The sequence below is a fragment of the Ursus arctos genome, chromosome X (genome assembly GCF_023065955.2).
Source record: "Ursus arctos isolate Adak ecotype North America chromosome X, UrsArc2.0, whole genome shotgun sequence".
Lineage (NCBI taxonomy): Eukaryota > Metazoa > Chordata > Mammalia > Carnivora > Ursidae > Ursus > Ursus arctos.
In genome coordinates this window covers 11,910,229-11,938,100 of record NC_079873.1, presented here as the reverse complement: position 1 = coordinate 11,938,100, position 27,872 = coordinate 11,910,229, and the positions used below count along the sequence as shown (strand labels likewise).

At 43.1% G+C, this 27,872-nt stretch overlaps 2 protein-coding genes and 1 pseudogene across 2 annotated transcripts in view; 1 reads left to right on the top strand and 2 right to left on the bottom strand.

Annotated features, from left to right (window-relative positions):
* LOC113240700 (carbonic anhydrase 5B, mitochondrial) overlaps positions 1 to 413 on the bottom strand; it is a 93,480-nt gene extending 93,067 nt beyond the window's left edge. Inside the window, exon 1 of the mRNA XM_048213859.2 lies at positions 311 to 413. The gene's annotated coding sequence lies outside the window, so the exon portion shown is untranslated. The remainder of the gene's footprint in view (positions 1 to 310) is intronic.
* Positions 348 to 20,257, bottom strand: LOC125281277 (carbonic anhydrase 5B, mitochondrial-like; annotated as a pseudogene).
* A 2-nt stretch (positions 20,258 to 20,259) lies between these two features.
* The window catches only part of ACE2 (angiotensin converting enzyme 2), a 108,793-nt gene continuing 101,180 nt past the window's right edge, over positions 20,260 to 27,872 (top strand). Inside the window, exons 1-2 of the mRNA XM_057310228.1 lie at positions 20,260 to 21,630; positions 26,566 to 27,836. The gene's annotated coding sequence lies outside the window, so the exon portion shown is untranslated. The remainder of the gene's footprint in view (positions 21,631 to 26,565; positions 27,837 to 27,872) is intronic.

Sequence of the window (27,872 nt, the reverse complement as noted above, 5' to 3'; positions counted from 1 at the left end):
TAAAATCTTTAAAAAAAAAAAAAAAAAAAAAAACAAAGTTGCCAATGCTCAGTCCGCTTATAGTACCTCATGCATTCTTTCCTCCAGAAACCACAAGAGGCTCTCCTCCACGATTTCTCCTCCTTTCCTCTGCCTCCTGGCCATCCCTTGTGCTTCCCCATGTGGTCCTGCCTTCCGGTTTTAGGGACTCTACGATAAAATTCTTCTATCATGAAGTCCTTTCCTTGTCTGTGTGTCTCAGCATACCTGACGACAAATCTGGGGTGCCCTGAAAACACTCTTGCCTCCAGAGCTTACAGGAGGCCTGTACCTGCCCAGCCTCTAGGAGCTCAGAAGCCCTGCACAGAGTGTGCTCTGCAGATTTTCGATCCAGTTCTCCAGCTGTCAGCTGTGCGACCTGGCAGGAAAGCAGTGAACTTCACTGAGCTTCACATCATCTGAAAGATGGAGAGGATAGTATCGTTGTCAAAGACCTTCGGGGAAGATAAATGAAGCACTTAGCAAATATATAGTCACGTAGCGTTCATAAATATTAGTTCCTTTCCAACTCACTTCCCATAGCTGTTTGCCTTTATCTTTTTATGCCATTTAGAATACATTTACTGATCTCACATTTTCTTCCTTTTTTTTTTTTTTAAGATTTTATTTATTTGACAGAGAGAGAGACAGCCAGCGGGAGAGGGAACACAAGCAGGGGGAGTGGGAGAGGAAGAAGCAGGCTCCCAGCGGAGGAGCCTGATGCAGGACTCAATCCCATAACGCCGGGATCACACCCTGAGCCGAAGGCAGATGCTTAACGACTTAGCCACCCAGGGGCCCCTGATCTCACATTTTCACCATTATTTGCCCTTACCCTTTTGTAACAGTGCCAACAAACAGAAATGTAATGCAAACCACAAAGGTAATTTTCAAGTTTCTAGGAGCCACATTTAAAAAGTTTTTAAAAAGGTGAAATTACTTTTGATAACCTATTTTATTTTGCCAAATACATTGGAAAGATTGTCATTCCAACATGTAATCAATATGAAAAATTATTGACATAGCTCCCATTTTTTCCCCACAGTGAGTCTTAAAAATCTGCTGTGTATTTTACTCACACAGCACATATCAAATCCAATGTTAAATTTGCATCAGAAATACCTGATTCATATTTTACTTGAAAATGTAGATAGACATGCTCAAGCTGTTATAAACATTCTCAGAAGTTTTCCAACAACTGAATTGAGTATTAGTTCTTAAATTCAAATTCAAATTAATTAAAATAAAATTAAAAACCCATTTACTCAATTATACTAGCCATATTTCAAGTGCTTAAAAGCCACACATGCCTTATGGATACCATATTGGACAGTACCCTTTTATACCATTTGAAATGTATTTGTGACAATCTTGTATTTCAAGCGTAGCTTATCTTACCAATGCATTGATCCCAATATTCTTAAATAACAATATTGCAATGTTTGATATTTCCATTCTAGAATACATTTAAAGTTGGTAAGATTTTTTTACCTTTAAAAATATTACTATTATAGGGGCGCCTGGGTGCCTCAGTCGGTTAAGCGATCTTGATTTTGGCTCAGGTCATGATCTCAGGGTTGTGAGATCGAGCCCTGTCTGGCTCTGTGCTCTGCGCGGAGTCTGCTTGTTCCTCTCCCTCTGCTCCTCCCCCTGCTCAGGCTCTCTCTCTCAAATAAATAAAATCTTTAAAAAAAGTTCCTATCATAGCTAAACCATTTTCCTCCAGTGGCTGCATCCTCAAAGCTTTGAAATTTGATTGCATTATGATGCACCAAGGGCAGCTGAAACACTATAAAAGGATTAAGGCCTGACTCTACAGGATTGCTCCAAAAGAAACTGAGTACCTTATTCAACCTATAATAAACATGTTTCCTCATGCAAAATAAAGCCACTGGGTAAAGCATATGACAATCTGACGGAAAATGAGACAGAACTAAAGAAGAGGAAGAAATTTATGCAGAAGCTGCAATTAATATTTCTCTGATATAAAGGGATTTATTTAATGAGAAAAAGTATTTATATAGAAAAGTGGGTAACATTTCAGTGAGGGATCAACATTTGTTCATTCCCATCTTGATTTGCAGGAAATACTAAAATCCAAAATCCACTGGCATCAAAAGTAGTAAAGATGCTTATCTTGAGAGAAGCAGATTCTCCCTATGGAAATTAAACAGGAGTCAAAGACACAATTCTTCTTTGGTGGATAACCACTCAAAATGTGTTTCTATTTTTAACATCATATTAAAACTACATTAGGGGAAAAGTTGTAAAAATTTTTGTATTTATTTCCTTATGTGCTCCCTATACTTCCCTACAAATGATTCCTCATCCATCATTCATGACCTTTCTGGCATCACCATCCCCACATCCTCCCAAGTGAGACGACTCACAGATGTGGTTAATTTCGCTTTCTCCTCACTTGAAGAGGAGTCCATCTCCAAGTCCTGTTGCTTTTTGTAGAGAGTAAGATGGAGCCACTCATGTCAAGCAGGGGCCCATGTCAAGCAGTGGTACAGGCACTTAAGCGTACTGTAGCTACGAGATATCGAGATATCGCTGAGACCAGCACTAACTGACGACACCCCAGAACTCCTAACAAGCAGAAGCAGAGAAGTCTGCAGGGGCCCAGGACTGATTCAGTCCCTTTAAAAAGAAGGGACTTCTGCAGCCAACAGTCAGACACCTCAGACATGACCCCTCTATGTCTAACCACTTAAACAAGGCACCCGTTGCCCAAAGCTGTGCCCGATGGATCTCTGAACAGAACTGACACCCCCCGCTGCTTGAACAAAAGCAGTGAGTGCCCAGAGCTGACCCAGGCCGGACCAACGCCTTAGCTCAACTGCGCGCCCACAGCCAGACTCCGAGTTTGTTCCTTCATTCCTGCCCCTTGTGTTATCTCCTTTGTTGTGCGGCTTGTCTTCTGTCCTCTTCCGTGTGCCGTGTAAGAAGCCAAGTGAACCACGTGAAATGTCACTCAGTTTGGAATCCTGAACCCGCTCTGTAATTGTGTTAACCTTGCTTTACGACTGAGTAGGACTGACACTGTGGAAAGGTACACTTGTGTGTGTGCCTTCACAGTGTGCTCGTGACACTTTTATTTTAGAGATGCTTTTTAAAAACGTGCTTTCTCCCTACTTCAATTGCTACAGCCTTCATTTAAGCTCCCACCATCTCACACTTGGATTAATCTGACCCTGTGGACCTCTACTACTGACTGGGTGAAATCTCAAAAAATAAAGCAATTGACTAATAAAATTAAATGAAATCATGCTGTGCCACACTGTCATGTAAAAATAACCAGTACTGACGAACCTGTCTTCTATCTCCCCTCCTAAGCATCAGTGATCATCATTCTTCCCGTCTCTCCCTAAAATGCACATTCTGCATTCTGGCCACTGTTTTTGGTCATTTTCTGAACATGTGATTTTGCACATGATTTTCCCTTAGTCTCCAATGCCCTTCTAATCCTCTTGACAAACTCTGATTCATCCTTCAATACCCAAGATAAATGTCCCTTGATAAAGGAAATTTTCAACTTTTAATATTCAGGGGTCCTGCTCCTGGGCTCCCAGGGAAGCTCTGCTTTCACTTTTACCAAGGTCAAAATGACTCGGCAACACCTCAGAGCACGCGCTCTATTTCTGCCCTGAGCACACATTGTATATCTGCTTTGTTAAAGAAAATAACCAAAAAGGTACATTCTGAACACAAGAGATAAAAGAAAGTAAGAAACTTCCCTGCTTCCCATAAGGTTAAAGTCATATAGCCCTGCATATACTGGAAACTTAAGATGAGGGCTGCAACTTCCTGAAAAGTTCTTTGTCTAATAATTTGTAACTTTTAAAAAACGTTGTAACCTCTTATGTATATAAACTGTACATAACCCTACCTCAAATGATCGTTTACCAGAAGCACTCTCTTCTTTGTGAAGATTGTGTATCCTGGGCAGCTGTCCTCATTCGGGCTCCAACAAAACTGTCTTGCTTTTTTTTCCCCCCAGAAATTCTAAAAGGTTTGTCCATTTTGCATCGACACCCCTCTTTGGTGAAATCATCAGACTCCTCTGAGCAGTCTATATCATCTCCTTCTCTGTGGTCCCGCAGCACTTTTAGAAACCCTTTCTCAAATCACACTTGCTTTATAATTCTAATTTCATGCATGCATCTCTCACTAGACTTTGAATGCTGGGAGGTCAAGAATCTAGTTAGTATTCCTGGCACTTGGTGCAATGCCTGGCACATGGCTGGCACTCAGTAAATAAGGTATGAATAAATTAATCATTGGTTGACAAAATACACACATGTTATTAGGTAACTAAATATATAAAATGTCTTTTTCTTGCCTGACTATCCTTTTGCTTCACATTGCAATCTTATCATTTAAAATCTGGCTAAATAGTATTACTACTTAATATAGAAGCTATTTGTAACGTCATCAAACAGAGGAAGGTTAGCAGACATTCAACACACAGAAAACAAATTTCAAATAAAAGTAATTCAAATGAACAATAAACATATATATAATTTCAAATAAATTCAAACATATAATATTAAATAAAATTTGAAATACAGAATCTATACACAGATACATACGTATTAATAGAAAATACCACTCATACCAGAAGGAAACATGCACAAAAATGAAAAGGGACATGGTTCATACACTCAAAAAACTCTAATGATTATGCAGCAATTCCACTTTGGGGTACATACCAACGGAAAACAACACCTCAGAAGATAGGACACCCATGTTCACAGCGGCATTGTTCACAAAAGCCAAAAGGTGGCTGTACCTCAAGTGTCCACAGACAGGTGAACGGATAAACAAAATGTGGTCTATCCATACAAAGGAGTATTATTCAGTCTTAAAAAGGAAGGAAAATCTGACATCTGCTACAATAGGGATGAACCCTGATAACATTATGCTTGGTGAAATCAGCCAGTCATAAAAAGACAAATACTGCATAATTCCACTTACATGAAGTACCCAGTAGTCAAATTCACAGAAGGTAAAATGGTCACGGCCAAGAGCTGAGGGAAGAGAAAAATGGGGAGTTATTGTTTAAGTGGTATAGTTTCAGTTTTGCAAAATGGAGAGTAATGGAGATGAATGGGAGCGCTGGTTGCACAACAGTGTGACTGGACTTACCACTACTGAACTGTATATAAGATGGTTAAGATGACAAATTTCATGTTACATGTATTTTGCCACATTAAAAAAAGAAAAGCTAAGTGCACCGAGTCCCATGCCACTACTCAAAGAGGTCCCCATGCCCGGGGAGGCGGTGTGGTGTGGCCTGGGCTGACACGAGGCTGTCCCTTTAACTCCAGACAAGACCGCTGGTCGGGCTCTCACCTGATTTATCTGTAGAATCTTCAGATTCCACGAGGAAAGAGTACCCGTTATTCCAGACATGGAGGCAGGTGGTGGGGTCGTAAGAGATGGTGAGCGGTTTTAAGCCAGGATCACAGACGCTGTCCCTCCACCGGATGTTGATGGGCGACTGGCGCTCGCCCCCCCCCCCCCCGCCCCCGGGACCAGGTCCACGGTCTCCCAGAGCGGGTGCACTAGGAAAAAGCACAGCGGGGCATCGTCAAGACGTAGGTCCGCTATCTGGGATCACGCACCAGGCAATCCCAGGGGTGGGGTGCGTTGAGGTAAGCCAAGTCTCAGGAATTAGCCACTTGGGGGCTCAGGGCCGTACAGAAGCAGGGGACAGAGGCAGCTCAGACAGCGCCTGGCACAGGCACGGCCGGCTGCTTTGCCCGCCACGAGCCGCTCAGCCCACCATCTCCTCTCACCTAAGCCAGGTGCAGCCCGGTCTCGTGAGAACAGTAAGACACGTGCAGACTAGCACCACGTGGAAGGAGGGTATTCTCAAATGAGTTGCTTTTCTTTATTGATCAGTTTCTGAGCCCCACCCACCAAACCAGGTTCACGTACAAATACAAATTAATGAAATTTTCAATCATGGATTTCTTTTCAACAGAGGCCATGGGGGAAGAGGAGGGAGAATTTTTGGAAAGCAAATGTTCTCTAAAGCACTGCAAGTTTTTAATTGCCTGGCTAGCAGAAATAAAGGCTTGTGCAGCATGCGTCTGTAATTCAGCTTGCAATTTTGAAGACGTCTGGATCATTTATACAATGCAATATTATAGGCTTCCAATTGAGATGAGGCAACACTCTAGGGTTTTAGAAAAATGAAGGAAGGTACCGATGAATCTGGGGAGGAAAAGGAGTCACTTCTTCTTAGTTTGAGATATGCTAACCTTCCAAATAACACTGCCAGTCATTTCACCAGCAAAAAAAATGGGGGTTTGGGGGGGCAGGGGAATAGCAGAGAATTCCAATCTGGGACAAGCAAGCTATAGCAAAACCACAGACAAGTGCAGAGAACAAAGGAGAGGAATGCTCTTTTACAGAGGAAAGGAGGAAGCTGGGAAGGCTTTTAGAAACAAAAAGTCTCCTGGAGTAACCAACCTGGTAGCTGCAACTCTAGTGGCTTCTCATTGCCTGACTTGTAACTATTTCTCACTGGCTGGGCTCTTGCTGGGGCACAAGGGAACTCTTGCTGCCTCATGCTGGAATAGTAAGGAGTAGCTAAAGTAGTATCCACGTGCGAAGTTTATTTCTTCCTGTTGGGTCTGCAACTGACAAGGAGCGCTCCTGACTCCATTACAGATTATCGTGTATGTGCACAACTTGTCCCGCACAGACGCCACACATCACTGACAATGATTTTTCTTTCTTTTTTTTTCTTTTAAGATTTTATTTATTTATTTGACAGAGAGAGAGACAGCCAGCGAGAGAGGGAACACAAGCAGGGGGAGTGGGAGAGGAAGAAGTAGGCTCCCAGTGGAGGAGCCCGATGTGGGGCTCGATCCCAGATTGCTGGGATCACGCCCTGAGCCGAAGGCAGACGCTTAACAACTAAGCCACCCAGGCGCCCCGACAACGATTTTTCTACAAAGAATCAAGCACCAGGTGTTGGTGGTAGTCTCTGATAATTCTCAGTGGACTTCCTGTAACACAGAGCTGTTGACACATCCATGCAGAATGGACAGAATGACATGCATAATTTGGGGTGCTCCAGTTCTCTGCCCCTTAGAAGCACCCCAGATGGGCAGAACCAAGAGCAATAGGGAATCTAGAAGAAATCTGAATTGAGATAAATCACTTTTACCAATGACCCGCTGAGCCTCACCCCACCACGAAGAATGAGTTAAGGATCTGAGAAAATGGTAATGTAGCTGTGACTCAGTCAACCCACTCTGTATGGCAGGTTCACAGAGACACCTTTTATCATTTAAAAGAAACCCCAGAAACTTGCCTGTGGTTGACCTTTACAAAGGAGACATTTGTTTTGCTTGGGTAGCTGCTAAAATCTACAAATTCAAAATCCTAGCCTTATGGGTTTTATGGGGGGGGGGGCAAAAATGTGATAGAGGGCTCTCCTGAGAGTAGACCAGTGGTTCTCAACAGAAGGAGTTGCTGCCCCCAGAAGACATCTGGCAATGTCTAGAGACATTTTTGGTTGTCGCAACTGGAAGAGAGTGCTACTGACATCTAGTGGGTAGAGGCCAGGCATGCAGCTAAACATCTTACGATACACAGAATTTTATGACCCCAAATGTCAATGAAGTTGAGAAATCATGGTCTCTGCAAACTCTGGGTATTCTTTTTTTTCCCCCCACTATTTCTTCCTATAAAACAGTACCATCTTATCTCTGGAGAGATCCAAACCCAATGTTTTTACTGATTTTCTTAGTATAAAAGAACTTGGTCCTTTGAGAACAAGAATTTTCTGTCTCAGAAACCTAAAAGGAGGGGCGCCTGGGTGGCACAGCGGTTAAGCGTCTGCCTTCGGCTCAGGGCGTGATCCCGGCGTTCTGGGATCGAGCCCCACATCAGGCTCCTCCGCTATGAGCCTGCTTCTTCCTCTCCCACTCCCCCTGCTTGTGTTCCCTCTCTCGCTGGCTGTCTCTATCTCTGTCGAATAAATAAATAAAAAATCTTTAAAAAAAAAGAAAAAAAAAAAAAGAAACCTAAAAGGGAAAATGCATTAGCCTGGTACAATATTTTAATATAATAATCTAATTAGAATGCAAACTAGAAAGCACCTGGTAGGAGTGCTGACAATACTGACTCCATTTTTGGGCCTCCATCTTGTTCGCTGACCTGTCTTGGGGCTATGTGTTATGGGCCCCTTAGAGATTATTTGTACCTTAGAAATGCCAGCCAAGGCCAGAATATGGGGAGGTTTGCTTTGGTCTCCCACAAATCTATGAGAGATAACACAGTCTCTCTCCCCTTCCTGACGCACAGATGGTGCCACAAAGTCTGTTAAATGTTGGCTGTCAATTAGGTGCGTGCAAACCCTTTGAAATGCATGTGAACCCTCTGACCTCACTACAGCGCCCCCTGAGAGTCCCCCTGCTCTACAAAATCTGTGGACCAAGGTTCAGACTTTGCAAAGAATAGCTGTGCCTCGTCTGGATCGTTCATCACCTGCCCAATACCCTGCAGTAAGTTACTCTGAATAAAACTCGGTGTAAACTATACAGAGTGGCCTGCTCTGTTCTCCGGTCTCAAAGTGCCTTCTCAGTTTGGGGGAAACTTTACTATTCTTCTTCCACCTTCTAACACAAGTAAACAGCCCTGATTCAGTTGTAAGGATGCCTGGCACAAAGAGACCTTGCAACTCCTTCCCCTCTAACATACTCAGACTGTGGCTGAGGGTTTGAGGATTCACGCCCTTCAAAACCAATTCAGGAGGGTCTCCTGTAAAGACTAGGCAAGAAGGAAGCTAACAAGCAGATCCCCAAGACGATCCCTCCTTTCACCTTGGCTCGTGCCCCACACTCCATTCAGGAAATGCCCAGAATCTACTCTCACCCATGCAAACACTAGCCCAAGAAAACCAGGCCTATTGCTTCGTTGCTCTTTTATGACCTGGACGCTCCTATCAATTTACGCCCTTTGGTTCACAAGTTCAGCCTCTAGGTTTCTTTTCCCCCACCACTTCCTCCTCTGGGAACCCAGACCATGCCCCCGACCAAGGCCCCTTGGTGACTGTGGCCTTAGTGAAGCCAGCTTTTCCCAAGGGTTTGTTTTGCAAGATAAACTGTGAGACAGTCACATTTTTGTTTTTTCTTCCTGTGGGTGTGAAGGGCAGGCCACCCCAAAATGTGCCACTTTGGCTTATTATTTCGAATTAAAATTACTTAAGAAACAGCCAGTGCAAGAACACTTGGAACCCCTTTTGCCTCCAGAAAGCAGGAGATAAATCTCCCATTTGAAAGGTACCCTTCCTGCACTAGGAGGTAAAGCGACAACCTTATCACCAGAGATAGGAAATTCAAAGCCGAGTCGGTTGTATAGGTAACCCTTGTTCCTTTTAATTTACTACTCCAGCCCAAATTATGTTTAGAATGCCTTACTAATGGAAGATCCTGAATAATACGTTTACTTTGTCTTGCCAATTCTCCACAGGGTTACTGTTTGTCTAAACGGTATAAATGCTGCCCGCTTTGGTTATTTCTTTGGAGGACAGTTTTATTATTGGGCCTCCACATGCATGTAATTAAACTTTTGAGGTTTTTCTCTTGCTGATCTGTCTCATGTCAATTTAATTCTTAGACCAGTTAGAACTTTGAACAGTAAAAGAAAAATTTCCCTCTCCAATACTCCCATCTTCTTCCTCCACGTTAACACAATACAGGTTAAAATATCTTGGTAGTTGCTCACACTTTCCCTCATAATAGGAAGAGGATTAAGCGTTCTGATTACTAGTGCCTTCATTTTCAGGTTCTTCTCCTATGGGGAAAGTGAAATAAACAGAAACAGTGATGTTTAGCCACCATGGTTTCAGTGAGCAGAGCTACACCGCCGTTATGAAGGTCACTCATATACTGCTGATGAGGAACAAAATCCCTGTAGGTCCCATAGTGAAAATGTGCTGGATTCTAGTTCTTATTTATAGGACTGGTCCTGGTTTTGACTTATTTTGTGTTTGTTCCACCCTAGGTCTCCAGTCTCAGGAGGGTCCCTCTTCCAAGCCTTGAAAGAGAGAAAGCACATTCCCGCCTTAGCTGCTCAGTTCCTGCTCCTCTTTCTCAAAAATTTATTTGCCCTCATTCAGCTCAGGGCTGACTCCTATTATTGGCTTGTCACCCCTTCAGCAAAAGTGTCAGCTCCTCACCTTTCTGACTACCCTCTTACTATATGATCCCCCCACTTTTTTTTTAAATCCTAACATTCTGATGTTTTTTCTTCAAAACATTTATTACACAGGTATAATAATTATATGCATATATGTTTAATTATCTGCCTCTCCCAGTGTTGTATAAACCCCGAGAAGAACTGAAGGGGCTTTTAATCACTGCTCGTTCAATGAAAATATAAAATAAAGGGCATTGTTGGGAAGGTTCCAGTCTTCTTTCATCTTTAGTCCTATTACTTTACTGATCACATTATATTTTCTTTAAGGATCTTTCGGGCTTATCTCTTTCTTGCCTTGCCCATGACCAGCAGCGCAGTTCAGGCCCCTGCACCCCAGACTTCATACCATGCCTCTTGGTCTCAATACCCTTTACTATGTTTCGCCATTCACCAGTTTTCCTAAATTACCACTCAACGTGTTGTTCCTGTGTTAAAGTCTGCAGGTCAAATCCTAATGTGTGTCCAGGGCCAAGGTTTTCCTATTAGGAACCCACCTCAGCCACCTAAATTTCCTTTCTCTTCATTCTTCCGAAACTCTGGTCTTGCGATGCTATTCCCCTTAGTCATTCCAAGTGAGATATGTTATAAATGTGTAAAACACCCACGGGGCTTTGAAGACTTAGTACAAAATAAAGAATGTAAACTGTCTCAATACTTTTTACATCAATTACAGGTTAAAGCGATAATATTTTGGATATACTGGGTAAAATATATTAGTAAAATTAATTTCATCCGTATACTATATTTTATCTACATAATTCTTGCATAGAATTTCATAAAAGAACAAATTTATTTGTTTTTCCTTCAGTTTTACTGAGATGTAATTGACGTACTGTTTTTTTTTTTAAATGTGGTTGTTGGAAATCATAGAATTGCCGGTATGGCTCATATTGGTGGCTCACGTTCTTTATCCACTGGACACTGTTGTTCTACACCCTCACTGGCTTTTTCTCCCGTGCCTTGCCCTGTTACTGTCCTTTTCCTCGAGATGTGCAATTTCCTCATGGAACTGAAGCCCACCCTAGTAGGCCTAGGGCTGAGCACAGTGACAGAATACACAGGGACAGCCCCCCCCCATATGACATTCTTAAGGATGATCTCAGAATCACAAATTGTCTTCTCAGAGCATGAGGGCTGTAAGGGGCACTTCGATGCTGAGCCCAGACAGCCGCAGCACACACATGCAGTCACCAACACAGGAGACTAGAGCCTACAGTTCCTGGGGGTCAGTTCAGGGCTACGTGTTAGCTCCTTATAGCGGCTGACACCTGAGGCCATTAACATAATTTCAAGGGGCTCTTAACCAGGCCATTGTTTCTCAGGATTATTCAAAAGTTAATGGAAGACAACATAGTCGGGGTATCCCAGCTTGTATTATCTAGGGATTAATAAAATTCTCTGTGAATACATTGCAAAACAAGCTTTTTAATACTATTGTTGTCCAGGCTTTGTGTTCATCAAAGATAACAGGAGAAATAATAGAACAATTTACTAATACAGTTATGATACAGACCACTCCTGTCAAACAGAACTTTCTCTGATGATGGAAATTTTCAATATGTTAAGTGCTAGCAACATGTGCCCATAAAATTATAATAAACTGACATTTATGCGAAAATACAAACATGAGTCCAGTGGCTAGATTTTATACAGTGCCATTCTATTCCACGTTATCCTAAAAAAAAAGTTTCTTTTCCTTCTAAAAGTAGGGAGATCATTAAGATTATCATTGGCATAACAACAAATCTATACCATTTCTGTTCTAGTTGATACTCTTCATATTTCATTAAGTATTTAAAAATTAACATTATTAAATTTATTTTCTTCTGCTTGAAGATCTCTGCCTAACATTTTTTTTTCATGTGACAATTACAATAAATTTCACTAGATGATACACTAAGCGAACTTGGTTTTATTTGCACCTTGGGTAATAGATGCGGGACTGTCAACATTTACTGTCTGCTACTTGAGATAACAGCAAACGGCAATCTGAGTGGACAGACAATGATTCCCTGGGAGGTGGGGAGCGGAGAGTAAAGGTGAAGAACAGAGCACAGACAGGCTCTAGGGAAATGCTGCTTTCTGAATTTGCCATATCCTCCTACTTCCTTTACTCCTCGTTCTGCTTCACCCGATCTTAACAATGGCCAGACAAACATATGAGGAAGGCACTGAGTCAATGAAAGATGATAAAGACAGTGATGATGATAATCACAGTACCAGAAGTACCGTATGGCAGGCACTAGCTAAGGACTTTCCATGTTATCTTTTCTGACCCTCAATGATCTTGGGTTGTTCTGGGTCACAAGTATACAATGGGCCTTCCACTGTGGTTTTAAGTTGCCAGACACAACGCATATTGTCTTTACAACTGATAGGCAGGAGGTCTGGGATTTAGGAACAGGAAATGCTCAGTAGCTCCGGAAAGCAGAGACCATAACATTCTCCCCAGTGAAAACAGGGCGGGGTGGTGCAACACGCCAAAAGCAAAATCAAATCACGTCTGTCACATGTTTTCCTTAGTAACTTATAAACAAGAACATTTCGTCTGATGTGGGAAGTTAATCAAGGGAAGCCCCCACAACCCCAAGCCACTACTTTTTGAGTGTGTCAACACTGAGAGAAGTAAACTACCTTGAAGACATTAGCATATTGAATTTTATACCTTTAAATTTCATCTTTCTGTAAGTAAAAACAAACAAACGAAAATCAAGGAAAACTCCCACAGTCACACAAAACTATAGTAACTAGCTAAATACAATTACTTTTTTTCCAATTTAAGCTTCAGACCCCAAAATGCAAATGTTGAGAATAAGCAATTAGAGTAGTATGTGGTCTGCTGGTAGGAAGCCACATCCAGCAAGCAAGCAGAAATTTATCTGTCTCCAACCAGTTCATTTGAATGAGAACAGTCATTGTCGGAGGAAACAAAGTAATTATATAACAAAGATGTATTTATGCAGCAGGTGCAAGTCCTTGGATTTAGCCAGATTAGCACTACTAACTTAAAAGCATTCCTTTCTTACCTTCTTCTTTTTTTTATTACATGTATATGAAATCAAAAGAGAGCAAACCCAAAGAGAAAAAGTGGAGAAACTGAGACCCAGAAGGAAGCCAACATGTGAAAACCCTTGTCAATTCCTTTAAAATAAGGGAAAATAGGAAAAATTCCTCTTTTAACAATATACTTAGCCGTTTTACCTTTCCACAAATTCAAACTCATCTCTCCACAAATAAACACATTATTCTCTCCTATCGTCCCCCTGACTCTTAAGCGGGGGCAGTTTTGTGCCCCAGAGCTCATCTGGTAGCGTCTGCTGACGCTTTTGGTTGTTACGACTGCGTGGGGATACAAGCGTCGTCTAGTGGGTCCTCGGCAGGGATGCCACTCATCACCCTACAGAGCACACTGCACCCCAAACCACACGGAATGACCCACCCCCATGTCAGTACTGCCTCGGTGGACAAGCCCTGCGCCACAGGGCCGGGACGGGGAACTGGTATTTCAGGAGCGGAACGAGATGCAAGAGCTTTCAGGAAAGACCATCTGCTGCCTCGTTGATACGCTGCGTCTACGGCAGACACGCATTTAGGTAAGCGGGTCAACTAGAATGAACCCTGCAATTTGTGACCTGAGAAAGAATATTACAGTGTGAAGCTACTGACCTGCTTACAAACATTAACATGCAACTTCCAGAACGTTAAGATTCACAGAAATAATTCGCAGTCTGTGGGTCAACGTCAGTAGGAAGACTGTTGCTAACAAGAACAATACAGAACAGGTTCCAAAGCATCTGAAACTGGGACACCTCTCTTATCCTATTTCTGCATGACATCATTTTAACAGGTTAAAACTAGTCAACAAAAGGACTTTCCAAACCCTATTATGGAAATCACTTTGCAATATATATGTGTATCAAATCAGCACGTTGCACACCTTCGACCTACACAATGTTGGGCGGCAATTCTACATCAATAAACTTGGGGAAAAAGAACTTTCCACATTTATTTTAGAAGAGAAACAGAGAAACAAGTAGTTATTCTCACGGTTCTGAAGGCACATAATCCCACTCTGGAATGCCAATGACACCATATGGATAAACACAGGACACACGTGACTGTCATACCACACCAAGCCTCTTGCTCTCTCTCCCTTTTTTTTAAAGATTTATTTATTTGAGAGAGACAGAGAGCATGAGCCGGCTGGGGATGGGGGTGGGGGGCAGGGAGGAAGGTCAGAAGGAGAGGGAGCAAGAATCTCAATCAGACTCCAAGCTGAGTGCGGAGCCCAATGCCGGGCTCGATCTCACAACCCCGAGACCATGACCTGAGTCAAAACCAAGAGTCGACCGCTGAAGCGACTGTGCCCCCCAGGTGCCCCCACCTCTCCCTCTCTTTAAGGCAGCAGTGTACTCACAGGCTCGGTTCCGGCTTCTGTACGTGCAGGTGTAGAGGCTGCAGGGCCTCGCTGGCATGAACCTGGGGGTCTGGAATCTTCTCCACAGTGACTTGCATGGAGAGCCTTGAAGAATGACCCTCAGGCTACCCATCACCACCATGTTTAGCTGGAAATCTTGACTGGGTCCCAAATAACTTGCAGGAACCTAATAACCTAGAGGCAGGAGGACAGAGGAGGCAAAGCTGTAAACAACGGAGGCTGACCATCAAGTGGAAACCTCTAAGCCGGACAACAAGGTTCAGACTATGAGTACACATGACAGGGGTGAGGTGGGGAGGGGCCGGGGGGGGGGACGAGTCGGTGGTTAATCCACTCCTCTTCCTGAAACTCATTGGTCACTCCAGGACAGACTCTCGCTGTCACGTCCACTTCCCACTCCTGCCCGCACACCAGCCCCATAGACTTCGGTTCTTCCTACTCCTGAAGCTCCCTCCCACCTCAGGGCTTGTGCAGATGCGCTGCTTCCCTGGAGCACTCCTCCTTCATCTGTCCCTGGGGAACTCCTCCCCTCTCCTCAGGTGTTCCACTCCAGCACCACTTCCTAGAAGCCACCCGTCCCCGACCATGCGCTCACCAGGTGAGCCTAGCGCCCTCCCAGTGCGCCCCGCAGCTGCACACCTGATCGAGAATGTACTTTAGGACGCCACCTCCCCGGCAACCAAGCCCACGGCGGTAAGGACCGTGTCCGTCTCTGTCACAGCTGTATCTCTCAGGGACACAGTGCCTGGCTTGTGATGGCAGCTCGGTGACCTGGGCACACCCCCTTGGTGATGGAGATGTTGATCCCGGTTTCAAGAACCGCAAAGTGTGAGGTGATTGCCAGCATGTTCTTGCACAGTATGAAGGGCTTTTCCTAGATGCCACCACCACCCAGTTGTGGGGTTATTTATACTTTTGAGACACTTTCAAACGCTTGCCATTTAAGAGGAGGGCCTCATAACCCTACCTATATGATCTGAAGGAGCCCCAAAGCTCTGTCCGATCCGAAGGAGGACCGTGCCCAAAGACAAATCTAAGCTAGTCTCACAGGGATGGGAATTCTGCCAGTAAACGTTTGCATTTCAACATTCACTGTCATTTCCTTTGTTCCAGGCACCACGTTGGGCGCTGGGATGCAAAGCGGAACAAGGCATGACCTCCACCTTCCAGGCGTGCAATTCATTTCTCCCCCTTGGAGCCTCTTGAAATGCACATCATACGGCAGGAGAAACCATCCGTGACTCCTCAGTCTGCCTTCGGCCTGTCGGAGGCCACTCCAATGTCTGGCAATGGTGGCAGGGAGGAGAGGGGCCCAAAGTCACAGAAAAGAAACTGAGGGGGCACTGAAGACACATGTCACTTACAGATTGGAACTTTATTTCTGCATACCATTTTACTGAGAAGAGCGTAAGATACAAAAAAGCACATTATGATCTCCAACAATGCTGAGCAAGAAGCAAATGTTCATTTCACCCTCTCCTCTTCAGGTCCCTCACTATTAACTGGCTGTGAACTAGATCTTCCCCCTTTTATCTCTGCCTCAAACTTGCGAAATCTGTGCTAGAGGAAAGATGGCCACACCCAAGGTAAAGGAGAGGAAAAAAAAACCACACCTGAGCTGTGTCCACTGAAAGCAGGAAGCTGTTACTTCCTATTACTGCCCAGAAAGGAACAAATGAGGGCTCCAGGCGGAACTCTTTATAAGCAGCAACAAGCCATGTGTCTGGACAAGTATTGCAAAGTGAAGTGTGGCAAGTAGCCAGCCTCTCGGCCTGGTGCCATGCACGCTGCTGTGTGCATCACTTAGCCAATGAACACACTCAAGTCAGGGAGTGAAAATGCATAGCATGTTAGCCAGCTTGGGCCGCTAGACCAAAACACCACAGACCTAGTGGCTTAAACAACAGACACTTATTTCCCACAGTTTTAAGGGCTGGAAATCCAAGATCAATGTTTTAGCCAATTGGTTCCTGGTGATAACCCACTTCGTAGCTTGTACACAGCTACCTTCTCACTATACCCTCACGTGATGAACAGACAGCAAGCTCCGGACTCTCCCTTTTCTCATAAGGACATTAATCCTATCATGGAGTGCAACCCTCATGAACTAATCAAACCCTAATTATTTCACAAAGGCTCCATCTCCTAATACCATTCCATTGGGTATTAGGGCTTCAACATATAGATGGAGGTAGGGAGAGCAGAAACATTCAGTCCATATGACACACGGCCACCACATTAAAGGGAACTAGTAGGAAGTTTATGAATCCCATATAGGTGCCTCACCTCCAGGCCTAAATCCCTACATGGGGTCCTAGGGTCAGTGTATTAGTTTGTAACAAAGAACCACAGGCTGGGTGGCTTAAACAACAGAAATTTATTATTTCATAGTCCTGGAGGCTGGAAGTCCGAGATCAAGGTGTCAGTAGAGTTGGTTCTTTGTGAGGGCTGTGTTTCAGGCCTCTCTACTTGGGATGGTTAATTCCATGTGTCAGTCTGGCCAACAGATGCAGCTGACACAGTTGAAGGTGGAGCTGGATGGGGATTTGAGATTAACTTGAAGAACATAGATTTCCAAGAGACTGGAAGACCCTTAGGTATTATTCCATACATACAGAACGGTTTCTGATGACCCCGTGTGCACAGCACAGGATGGAACGGAGTGGGCAGAGTGGAGCCGGGAAGGTCAGTGACAAGGAGATTCCTTCAACCATCCTTCATTCAATCCACCACTCTTTTATCTTTTTATTCATCAGGACATCAACCAAATGTCTATTAAATGCCACACACTGTTCTAGGATCATTGGGGGACTAAAACAAAGTCCCTACCCTTGTGGAACTTACATTCTAGTAGGGGGAGACAGACAATAAACAGCAGTGTAATACATAAGTCAGTTGTACAGACAATTAAAATATATTCAGTGAAAAGTAGAGCAGGATAAGGTGAAGTTGGATTGTCACTGGGAAAGGAGCGTTGCATTTAAAATAAGTTGCTCAAAGGAGGCCTTATTGAGAAGGTGAGATTTGAGCAAAAGGTTGAAGGAAATGAAGGAATTAGTAACAGGGCTATCAGGAGGAAGGGTACTCCAGGAGGGAATTGCCTGTGCAAAGACCCTGAAGTGGGAGCGCGTCTGGCACATACAAGGGGATAGGAAGGAGGCCAGCATGGCAGGAACAGAGTGCACTAGGAGGAGGGTAGGAGGAGAGAAGGTGGAGAGGTCATGGATGCCAGATCCTGTAGATTTCTAGGCCATTGTAAAGGTTTTTTCCTCCTACTCAGGGTTTCTCAACCTTGACATGATTGACATTTGACCAGAAAACTCTTTGCGGTGTGTCCTATATGATGTAGGAGGTTTAGCAGCATCCCTGGCCTCTACCCATTAGTTGCCAGTGGCATCCTCCCTCCAACTGTGACAACCAGAAATGTCTCCAGATGCCGCAGATGTGCACTGGAAAAGGGGAATCACCTCTGATTGGAAACCACTGCTCTAAGCGAAATCAGGACACAGTGGAGTTTTGGAAGAATAGGAGGGACACCATCTGATGTGTATTTTTAAAAGATCATTCAGGCTGACCTACTGGAAATCAACTGGAATAGGAAGCAAGAAAGCAGCAGGGAGATCATTCAGGATAATCTGGGGGCTTGGAACAAAAGATGTCATAGCGGAGATGGTGAAAACGGGTTGGGCGTTGGCTATATCTTGGAGAGACTGCCCATAAGATGTGAGAGAAAGGAGTCAAGGATGGCTAGATGATTCTTGGCCTAAACAACCGGAAGGGTGGAGTTGCCAAGAACTGAGATGAGGACCACAGTGTACAGAACAGGTTTTAGGTGGGACATCAGTAGTTCAGATTTGGGAATATGAGTTTGAAATGAAATTCCAGTAATCCAAGTGAGACAATATGAAGCACTGAACCAGACAGTGACAGTAGCGATGGACCAAAGTTCTTTGTATTCAAGAGATTGCCATTTTGGTAAAAAACGGAGGATTTGGCACTCAACTGGAGAAGAAAGAAGGGAAGAAGGTGAAGAAGGCCCCATGATGTTATGGCTGTATGAAGCTGGTCGTAGAATGATGAATGCCTGAAGAGAGAAACAAGCTGGCAAAAGGAGCAGTTGGGAAGGGAAATAGGACAGTCTTCCTGCTAATCCTATGGATTTGAGGTCCAAGGGTACAGTGAGAGGAAGAGAGTTGCCAGGGTAGCTATGGTGCTCAGCAGAGATCATGAGGCTAAAGAGAAGACTTTTGTTTCCAAAATATTCAAGAATATGCAGCTCTTTATCAAGACGCAGAAGGGAGGGTGGGTGTGGTGAACTTCGGTTCACTGTAAACTCCAAAGCAGGCGGAGAACAATGACAGTTCTCAGGGATGTGAAGGGGCAGGTTATGGGTAGGGGGTAGGGCAGCTTCTCTCAGCAGAGATCTAAGACTTCCCTCCATATTCTAGAGCACTTCTCAGTAGAGTGGAGATGGCCACATTCGCAGTAAAGGACGAAGGGAAAGCAGAAAGTAATGTGACTTTCAGGGGCTGACAGGAAATTAATTCCACCCAAATTAAGGTGTACACATTTTCCTTATTGTCCCGTATTTTTCAAGCTTTCTTCCAAAAATAAATGAGAAGGAATTACACTGATAATAACGAGTTTCCGGCAGCCTCCAAACAGTAGCTTTTAACCCACAAAGAATCAGAGCCACCAACAAAGTTCTTATTTTGTGGGTCCTTTCCCTTCAGATCTGGGGCAGAGCACAAATGAAAAAGGACACAACTGAGTAGAGAACACTCTGATACGTCCACATGACAGAGCTATGCTGCTGACCTCCTGCCCTGGGGGTGGTTTTGAATCTGTCCATAGCTTTTGGCATGGTCGGGGAGGGGGGGGGGGAGAGCAACAGTGCATATGTGAGTGCCAGCCTCCTGCGCCTCCATTTCTGGAACTGCAATTCCCCCACCTCCCAAAGTCTCCGAGACACCTATTCTACCGTTAAATGGACAAGACCCTAAGGGGATGTAGCTGTCTGGTGATCCTCATAGTGGAGTAACAGGGTTAGAGTAGGGGAAAAGCTATTCCCTGCCTCCTCCTCTCCGTTCTAGAGAAGCCCGGCAGGGACTGCAGCCATCCTCGCGGAACCGACAGCTTGTCCCAGCTCCAAGGCCCATCACACAGCGTAGTCATGAGCGGAAGAGTACCTGTCCTCTCTGATAGGGCTACGCGTACCCCCTACTCCTCATGCTCCAATCGCCGCCCGACCTTACTCGAACGTTTTCCTGAGCGCGGACCCCTCCGCTCTGTACCAGGAAGAGACTCATGCGCGCGGCCATCTTGGCTACGTCACGCTACGCCTCGTCACGCCCCTCACGCCAGGTACGTCATCTCGCTTAACACGTCACGTTCCCGTCGCCCAAGCCCGGGTCTCCGACAAAGCAGTGTAAGTCCCACCCTGGGCTCGCTCACCGCGTCGGAGCCCGAATCTCTCTCCATACACCCAGAGCCTGGGTCCGGACGCGTTCTCTGCCCTGGCTACACCTCCGCTGCCGTCGCTCCGGGCCTGCAGCCGCGACCACGCGCCTGCGCACTAACTTGGCCCCGCCTCTGCCTTCTGCCTGGGTCCACCCCTCCTTTGAGACGGAACATCTTTGTCACGCCCTCACGTAGGTGTCACGCCCTCGCGCTCCGCCTACACCACGCCGCTATTTCTTGTTACGTAATTTGTGTCCCGTATGCTACTCCGCGGCCCCGCCTTTCCACAGGTCTTTTCACATCGTTGTTATCTTCTGGGTCACGCTTATTCCTCTGACCCCACCTCCCTCCTTTCCACTTTGGTAAATCCTCTGCCCTCTGCCTGAGCTCACCTCTTCCACAGTCTCAACCAGCTTCGTCGTGCCCTTATCGCGGCCACGCCACTCCCTTCGCGCACTAAATCCAACTTTCTCAGGTTACGCCCCTGGGCGATGCCTAGGCCACGCCTTTCCCGCCTAGAACGCCGCAGACGCTCCTTCCCACGGTGTCCAGGCCCCGCCCTCACGCCGGGTCACGTTCCTTGACGGCTTTCCACGGAGCCACGTCACGGCCAATCCTAGCGCCCCACGGCTCGACCCTCCGCTCCACATTGGCCACGCTCATACCCGTTTGCGCATTTTCTGGCGTTCCGTCATGGCCACTCCCTGGGTTCTCAGGACTCCCACTTTTGCGTCAGCTCTCACCAGTCGACGCATCCTGCTCTCCCTCTGCTGGTGGAACTCGCTCCTGGGAAGCCGCTCGGGAGCGGGCGGTCTTTGTGTTTCCGGAGAAAACCGCCCACGCCTCAGAGCTGGAAGTCAGTCGCATGTATAAAATGAAAGGAGCCTTTGGGTCCCTGATACTCGTCTAAAAATAGACTTTCTTCATATTTCCTCTCATCTCCAAACACCACAATTCCACGAGCAGAAACCGGATAGGGAAACATAACGGGGCACTGACTGGAACTCTGTTCTTACCAGCCCTTCGGCCAACCTTAAATGCTAGGCAGATGCACGGAGTAATAAGCTCATTCTTCTACCTCCTGGCATCTTCAGAAGACTTTTTCTAAGCACTTACTGCCCTCTTGTTATCTAGAGCCTGTCAGGACAACACAACACTTAGACCTCTTTAGACCCTCTGCTCTGGGATTAAGCCTCTTTACTCCCTCCATTTATAATTCTGCGTCCACAAGAAAAAAGTGAAGAGGTTACCACTTTTTCCCCCCTGTCCAGAAATCTTTGAACGGAGCACTTCCGGGGGAGGGGCACTTACCATTAGCCATTCAGTTATTCCTTCGTCTAAACTGTATTTATGGAGTACTAAGTTCCAGTGACAAGACAAACCTCAAGGAATTTAACAGCCTGAAGTTTTCCAACCTGGGTTTGGATGAGACAAGAATGGATGAGAAAATTAAGGTGTGGTAAGGGTTGGAATAAGTAGAAAAGGGCTTGGTAAGTGCTGGTTTCTCTTTTTAATTGAGGTATAATTGGCATGGAACATATTAGTTTCAAGTATACAACATAATTTAGTATTTGTGTATATTGTGAATGATCACAATAAGTATCCAACACCATACATAGCTATAACTTTTTCCTGTGATGAGAACTTTTAAAGATTTACTCTGAGCAAATTTCAAATATACAATACAGTATTATTAATTATAGTTACCATTCTGTGCATTACATCCGATGACTGACTTATTTTATAACTGGAAGTTTGTACCTTTTGACCATCTTCACCCATTTTGCCCTTCCCTCATTCCCTGCCTTTGGCAACTAACAATCTGTTACCTGTAGGAGTTCAGTTTTTTGTTTTTGTTTGTTTTTTAGATTTCATATGTAAGTGAGATCTTATGTTATTTGTCTTCGTCTGTCTGACTTATTTCACTTAGCATAATGCCCTCAAGGTCCATCGTTTGTTTAGTTTTTTTGTTTTTGAGAAGCAGGTTTTCTTGATTTTTAGTCCCAAGGGAAATCCTGATTCCTCATCTTGATGACCCTGGGAATTGAGACAAGTGCCAAGGACTTTTATATAGATCCCCTCAATATATATTGTTGCTTTGATCACAAAATATTGAATCAATCCTATGAACCACCCAAACTTTTCTGTTCGTTTGAGATCACAGGCCCTCAGTGGTATGGCTTTATTCAGGGCAGCATTTATTTTATTTTATTTTATTTTTTAAAAAGATTTTATTTATTTATTTGACAGAGAGACAGCCAGTGAGAGAGGGAACATAGCAGGGGGAGTGGGAGAGGAAGAAGCAGGCTCCTAGCGGAGGAGCCTGATGTGGGGCTCTATCCCATAACGCCGGGATCACGCCCTGAGCCAAAGGCAGACGCTTAACGACTGCGCCACCCAGGCGCCCCTCAGGGCAGCATTTAGATCATTATTCCCCATGATGACAAGTAAGATTCAACTTATCAATTGACTGAATAATTGTTTGGAAGCTTTATGGTTGAGTCCACACTCAAAAGGAAAACGTTCTGTAGTGGATTAACAATGTTTGTCATGGGTGTAGGACAGATGAGTGGCTGCAACAACCTGTCTGGCATCTCTGATTTGTAGGGATAGAGGTATTGCATGCATGTCTTTAAGGCAGTTCTCACAAAGAACAGTTCTTACTATAAGCTGTTGATGATTTTCAGACAGAAGGGTCAGGATCATTGTTGCTCCTCAGAACTTAGGGGCAGAAACTTTGATATGTTGTAATTCATATCTTTGTATATCCATTAGAATGAGGGGGTAGTTTAAGATTCTGTTATGAAAATGAGAGCATCTAACCTGAAAGGTACATGGCCCAATGGCCCCTCCACCTTTTTATATGGATAATAAAGGAAGTAGCTATAGTCAGGGCTAAATGTGACTGGGTGACACTAACTGACAGCCAAACAAAGGTGGAAAATACTACTCCATAGAGCATGGCCGTAATAATTTTTGAAAAAATTGTACCTTGCCTAAACCATGAGAAAACTCTTAATATAACACCCAAACAACATTGGAAAGAGTTAGATCTAGGAAGAAATATCAGTAAGATCTTGCTTTTACTGACTGAGGTTCATTTTAATGCATTGGTCTTCATTCACCAGATGAGACACACAAGCACACATGCATTCCATTCAAGAAACTGTCTTTTAAATTCTTAACTTAAGAATATAAAGTTGGCAGAATTACACTCACTCAGCTCGTCTAAATTAATCTTTATTTCTAAGCAGTAGTGATTAACTTTCTCTGAACTACAAAAATGCTACCCTGTGATTAAAAAGGCTAAGTTCGTAATGGTTATGGCTGTTGATTAACCTACAGATTTTGATGAGCCTTCCAAATTCTGTAGCTTCAGATATCTTTTCATCTTAAAAAGGGCAGAGGTATGGAAGTAGAGACAAAAATATTCCAAAGCCCAGTATTCCTTGTTTAGCAGATACTAGAAGTTGTTTTTCTCTGACTAGGAATGTAAAAAAAAAATGCAGTGTACGTCATGATTTTTTATATCTGCATTCTTGAGCTTCTTCAAATGTCAGTTAATGATTCAAATAAGTAAATTCAGTTCTATTAAGTTATCAAATACTCATGGGCCATGAGAAATGCAAAATTAAACCAAATATAGTCCTTGCTCTCCAGAAACTTAAAATTTGTAGGACACAAAAGTAAATCATGTTGGCAATAGATGCCTATACAAATGTGAACAAAATGCTATGGGAACCCAGGAGAAGGAGAGAATAAAAAGTTAGTGGATTGGACAAGTGTAGAACAAATAATAACAAATAAAAACCTATAACAAAAATGAAAGGTTTCTCTCTCTTTTTAAAAAGATTTTATTTTTTATTTGTCAGAGAGCACAAGCAGGGGGAGCAGCAGGCTCCCCGCTGAGCAAGGAGCCCTATGCAGAACTTGATCCCAGGACCTGAGCCAAAGGCAGATGCTTAACCAACTGAGCCACCCAGGTGTCCCAAAACAAAGGTTTCTCAAAGGAGATGATAATTGAGATAGACTTGGAACAATGGCTAAGACGTTTTAAGGTAAAAAATCAAAGTTCACAGTATTGAACTTAAGAAAACAGTGTGAAAAGAAACACACACAAAGAATAGAGGTAGGATGAGGCCCACTTGCAGGGACTGGCAGGTCAGAGGGGGATGGCAGATGGGGCCATCTGTGTAGGTGCATCTGAAAAGCAAAGTCGGATTCACATTTTAGAGGCCAGAGAGTTTGGATTCCTTGACATAGGCCCTGGGGTGCTGAGAAGATTTCAATTGGGAATGGCTTCAATGTAAATGATAATATCAAAGGCAATGGAAGTTTGAAACATCACGCAGTGACAGTTTTAAATGTTCCTGTACTGGGGTACCTGAATGGCTCAGTCGATTGAGTGGCTACCTTTGGCTCAGGTCATGATCCCAGGGTCCTGGGATCAATCCCTGAGTTTAGCTCCCTGCTCAGTGGGGAACATGCTTCTCCCTCTCCCTCTGCCCTGCTTGTACTTTCTCTCTCTCTGTCAAATAGATAAATAAAATCTTAAAAAAAAATAAATGTGCCTCCACTTATTCACCATGGGCTGTTGGATTGGCAGCCCATATGCATCCAGTGCTCCAGCAACCAGGCAATTATTCTTTCTCATTAGCCATCTTAATAAAAAGATAAATGAGTTTATTTTAATAATAGTTTCAGAATATGGAACAAAAGATGTTAACATCTTATGATTGATTTTACACACACACACACACACACACACACAGATTCCCTTATATTTCTTATGTTTCCTTTTGTGAGTTATTTCCATTAACCCAAATATAAGGAGAAAAAGTTACCAGATGAAGGCCTAAATGATGTTTCTGAAGTTTGCAGGATGTTTACCAACATCTCTGGCATCTACTCAGTAGATGTCAGTAGCACCCTTCCCCATGACAACCAAAAATGTCTCCAGATTCTGCGAAAATGTCTTCTGGAGGAAAAATTCCATCACCCCTCCTATCAAGAACCACAGTGTTAAGATATAATATTTTTCACTATAGACAAAAATATATCTTCCCAAGCATCTTAATGTGACAATTTAAAAAGAATAAAATCACTTTCTTACCTCCTAATTGTACTGAAAATATTAGAGTAATTACTACAAACATCTTGACATCGTTTATAATATGGTATATCAATTTTATTGCAATTTAAATCATAAAGGATCACATTCATTCAAAATTCTACAATTGTGGAAAATTGAGTGAAGCCATTAGTTTGAAAAGTGCAAGCTTTTATCTTATAAAAAATTTCTGGGTTCAGTTATTAAAGGATTTTTTTTAAAAGAGTTTATTTATTTATTTGACAGAGATAGAGACAGCCAGTGAGAGAGGGAACACAAGCAGGGGGAGTGGGAGAGGAAGAAGCAGGCTCATAGTGGAGGAGCCTGATGTGGGGCTCGATCCCATAATGCCGGGATCACGCCCTGAGCCGAAGGCAGACGCCTAACGACTGCACCACCCAGGCGCCCCTATTAAAGGATTTTTTATATTTTTAGTATGTCACAGCTAAATACATTTGCCAAAATCCAATAGAAGTGTAGAGAATAAAATTACACTTGAAATGATTCCACAGTTTACTGGCTTTGGATATTACAGGTTTGCAAAATACATGTTTGTTACAGTGAAATGGAATAATGAGGGTCAAAATTGAAAAGCAACATTGGTTCTACCTACATGTTCGTTGATTGATTGCAGGTAAATGAAGTATTCATATGCCCACATGCTTTTACAACTCTGATGAACTTTGAAAGGCATCTTGCATAAATCAAAAGAATGACACACGTGTTTCCTTTTTGTGTGATCTCATATTTAATTTACCCTCCAGGGCAGTAGATCAATAGTTATGTACCGAGAAACTGCTTTTCAATAGTGTTGTGGAGTATGAAAAAACACGGAGAAATCAATTTCTTTTTCCTGTCTCAGGAGGCTCGGTGCCTTTTGTATTGCTCATGGCAACAGTAATCTCAACTTTTTATCTTTGTTCTCTAAACTCTGAACGTTGGGAGTAAATAGTAACATATTCAGAATGATTGAAACTGCTTTATTTGTCATCGTTACCACTGTTACTGATAAATTCTGAACCTCCTATATGTGAAATTGCAGAGATGAGCATTGTATGAAGCAAGTTTGGCATGAATTCTCTGGAGGTTTAATACTTCCAATTCTGTGTGAAAATAAAAAGCAAGTTTGTGCAAGATTTTTAAAAGTGGAAGAAAAAACCCCCAGTATGTTAAGAGGCAAGAACAACTTTAATAAGTTTTAGCATGTTCTAAGTGCCCCGTACCTTGTAAGAGTTTTCATATTTTATGTTGAGTTATTTGACAGCGTCTTTTTTTTTTTTTTTTTATCATTATACCTTTTCTATTCCCCTGACAGGACTATAAAAGTCGATGTTTTTCATCATTGTATTTTTGGCTGCTATTAATTTTGCTACTGTCAAATACTTTTCTAAGCAAACATTGGGATATAGGAAAATTGAGACTATAATTACAGACTCTTTCGAAAATAAGTATGAGATCACTGTACATCTATACTTCTTATGTCATGTGACCACAATACTCCAATGAAAATTCATAGCCACAAATATTTTCATTTTTAACTGAGAAAGACTAAAAATGCACAAGCCTATTTGTTAACCCAAGAGTTGTAAGAAGAACAAGAAAACCAGCATGATCACAACAGCAGTAAGGACTTAATAAATAAAAATAAGATTGATGACTCAGAAAGCAGAAAAAAAGAAACTTGAAAATTAAATTTGAGATCTTGTTCTTCGATTAAGCAACAACAAAACTAGACAGATCTCTGGTAAGAATAATGGAAAATGAGAAAAAATGAATATACTGGAAAATACAAAGAGAATATAGCAACGAAGGTAGATACTTTATGGGAAATACTGTATAAAGTCCATGAGAATCCTGGAAAATCTTGATGAAATAAGGATTTTCTTGGAAATTGTAAACAGCCAGAATGGACTCAGAGACATGAAACCTGCAGTAAATGACAATATAAGAAGTGAAAGTTTTGAAAGAACTCTTCTCCCAAAATATGTGTTATCCAGATTCTTCAATTCTGCATTTCTTCTACAATTTTCTTCTGCATTTTAAAGTATTTGTAAACGTAGAGGATATTAGAAATCTTTGCATACCATTTTCAAGATGGTAATGTAAGGGCCAGAAACAAAAAATAAACTTCAAGAATCAGCACTTGAAAAGGAACCTAAATGATATTCTATGAAAATAGGTTTAAAAACCTAAGGAAAAACACAACAATTAAGTCCAGGAGTATGTTAAAAATAATCAAACTGAGCTTACCTAAGGGTTGGATCAACATAAAGGAATTTATTAGTAAAATGCACCAAATGGTAAGATCTCTAAGATCATATTAATAGATGTTGGAAGAGCAGTTGATAAAATTCAACATGAATTCTGTATAAAAAGAATTTTTAGTCAAAGGAGACTTTTTATCTCATGGCACATCAAGTTTAAAGTGATGCACCAGATCCTGCAGAAGAGCAGCACTTCCGTGAGAATAAGGAAGACAACAACGGTCCATGTTATGCCACCATTGCGATTCTGATAGCGCTGCTCTAATGAGACAAAACAACAGCATCACGCAAGAACACACAAGAAGATCCAAGGCTGAGGCAGGTATGTTTCAACTTTCAAAATATATTAGCATTGGTC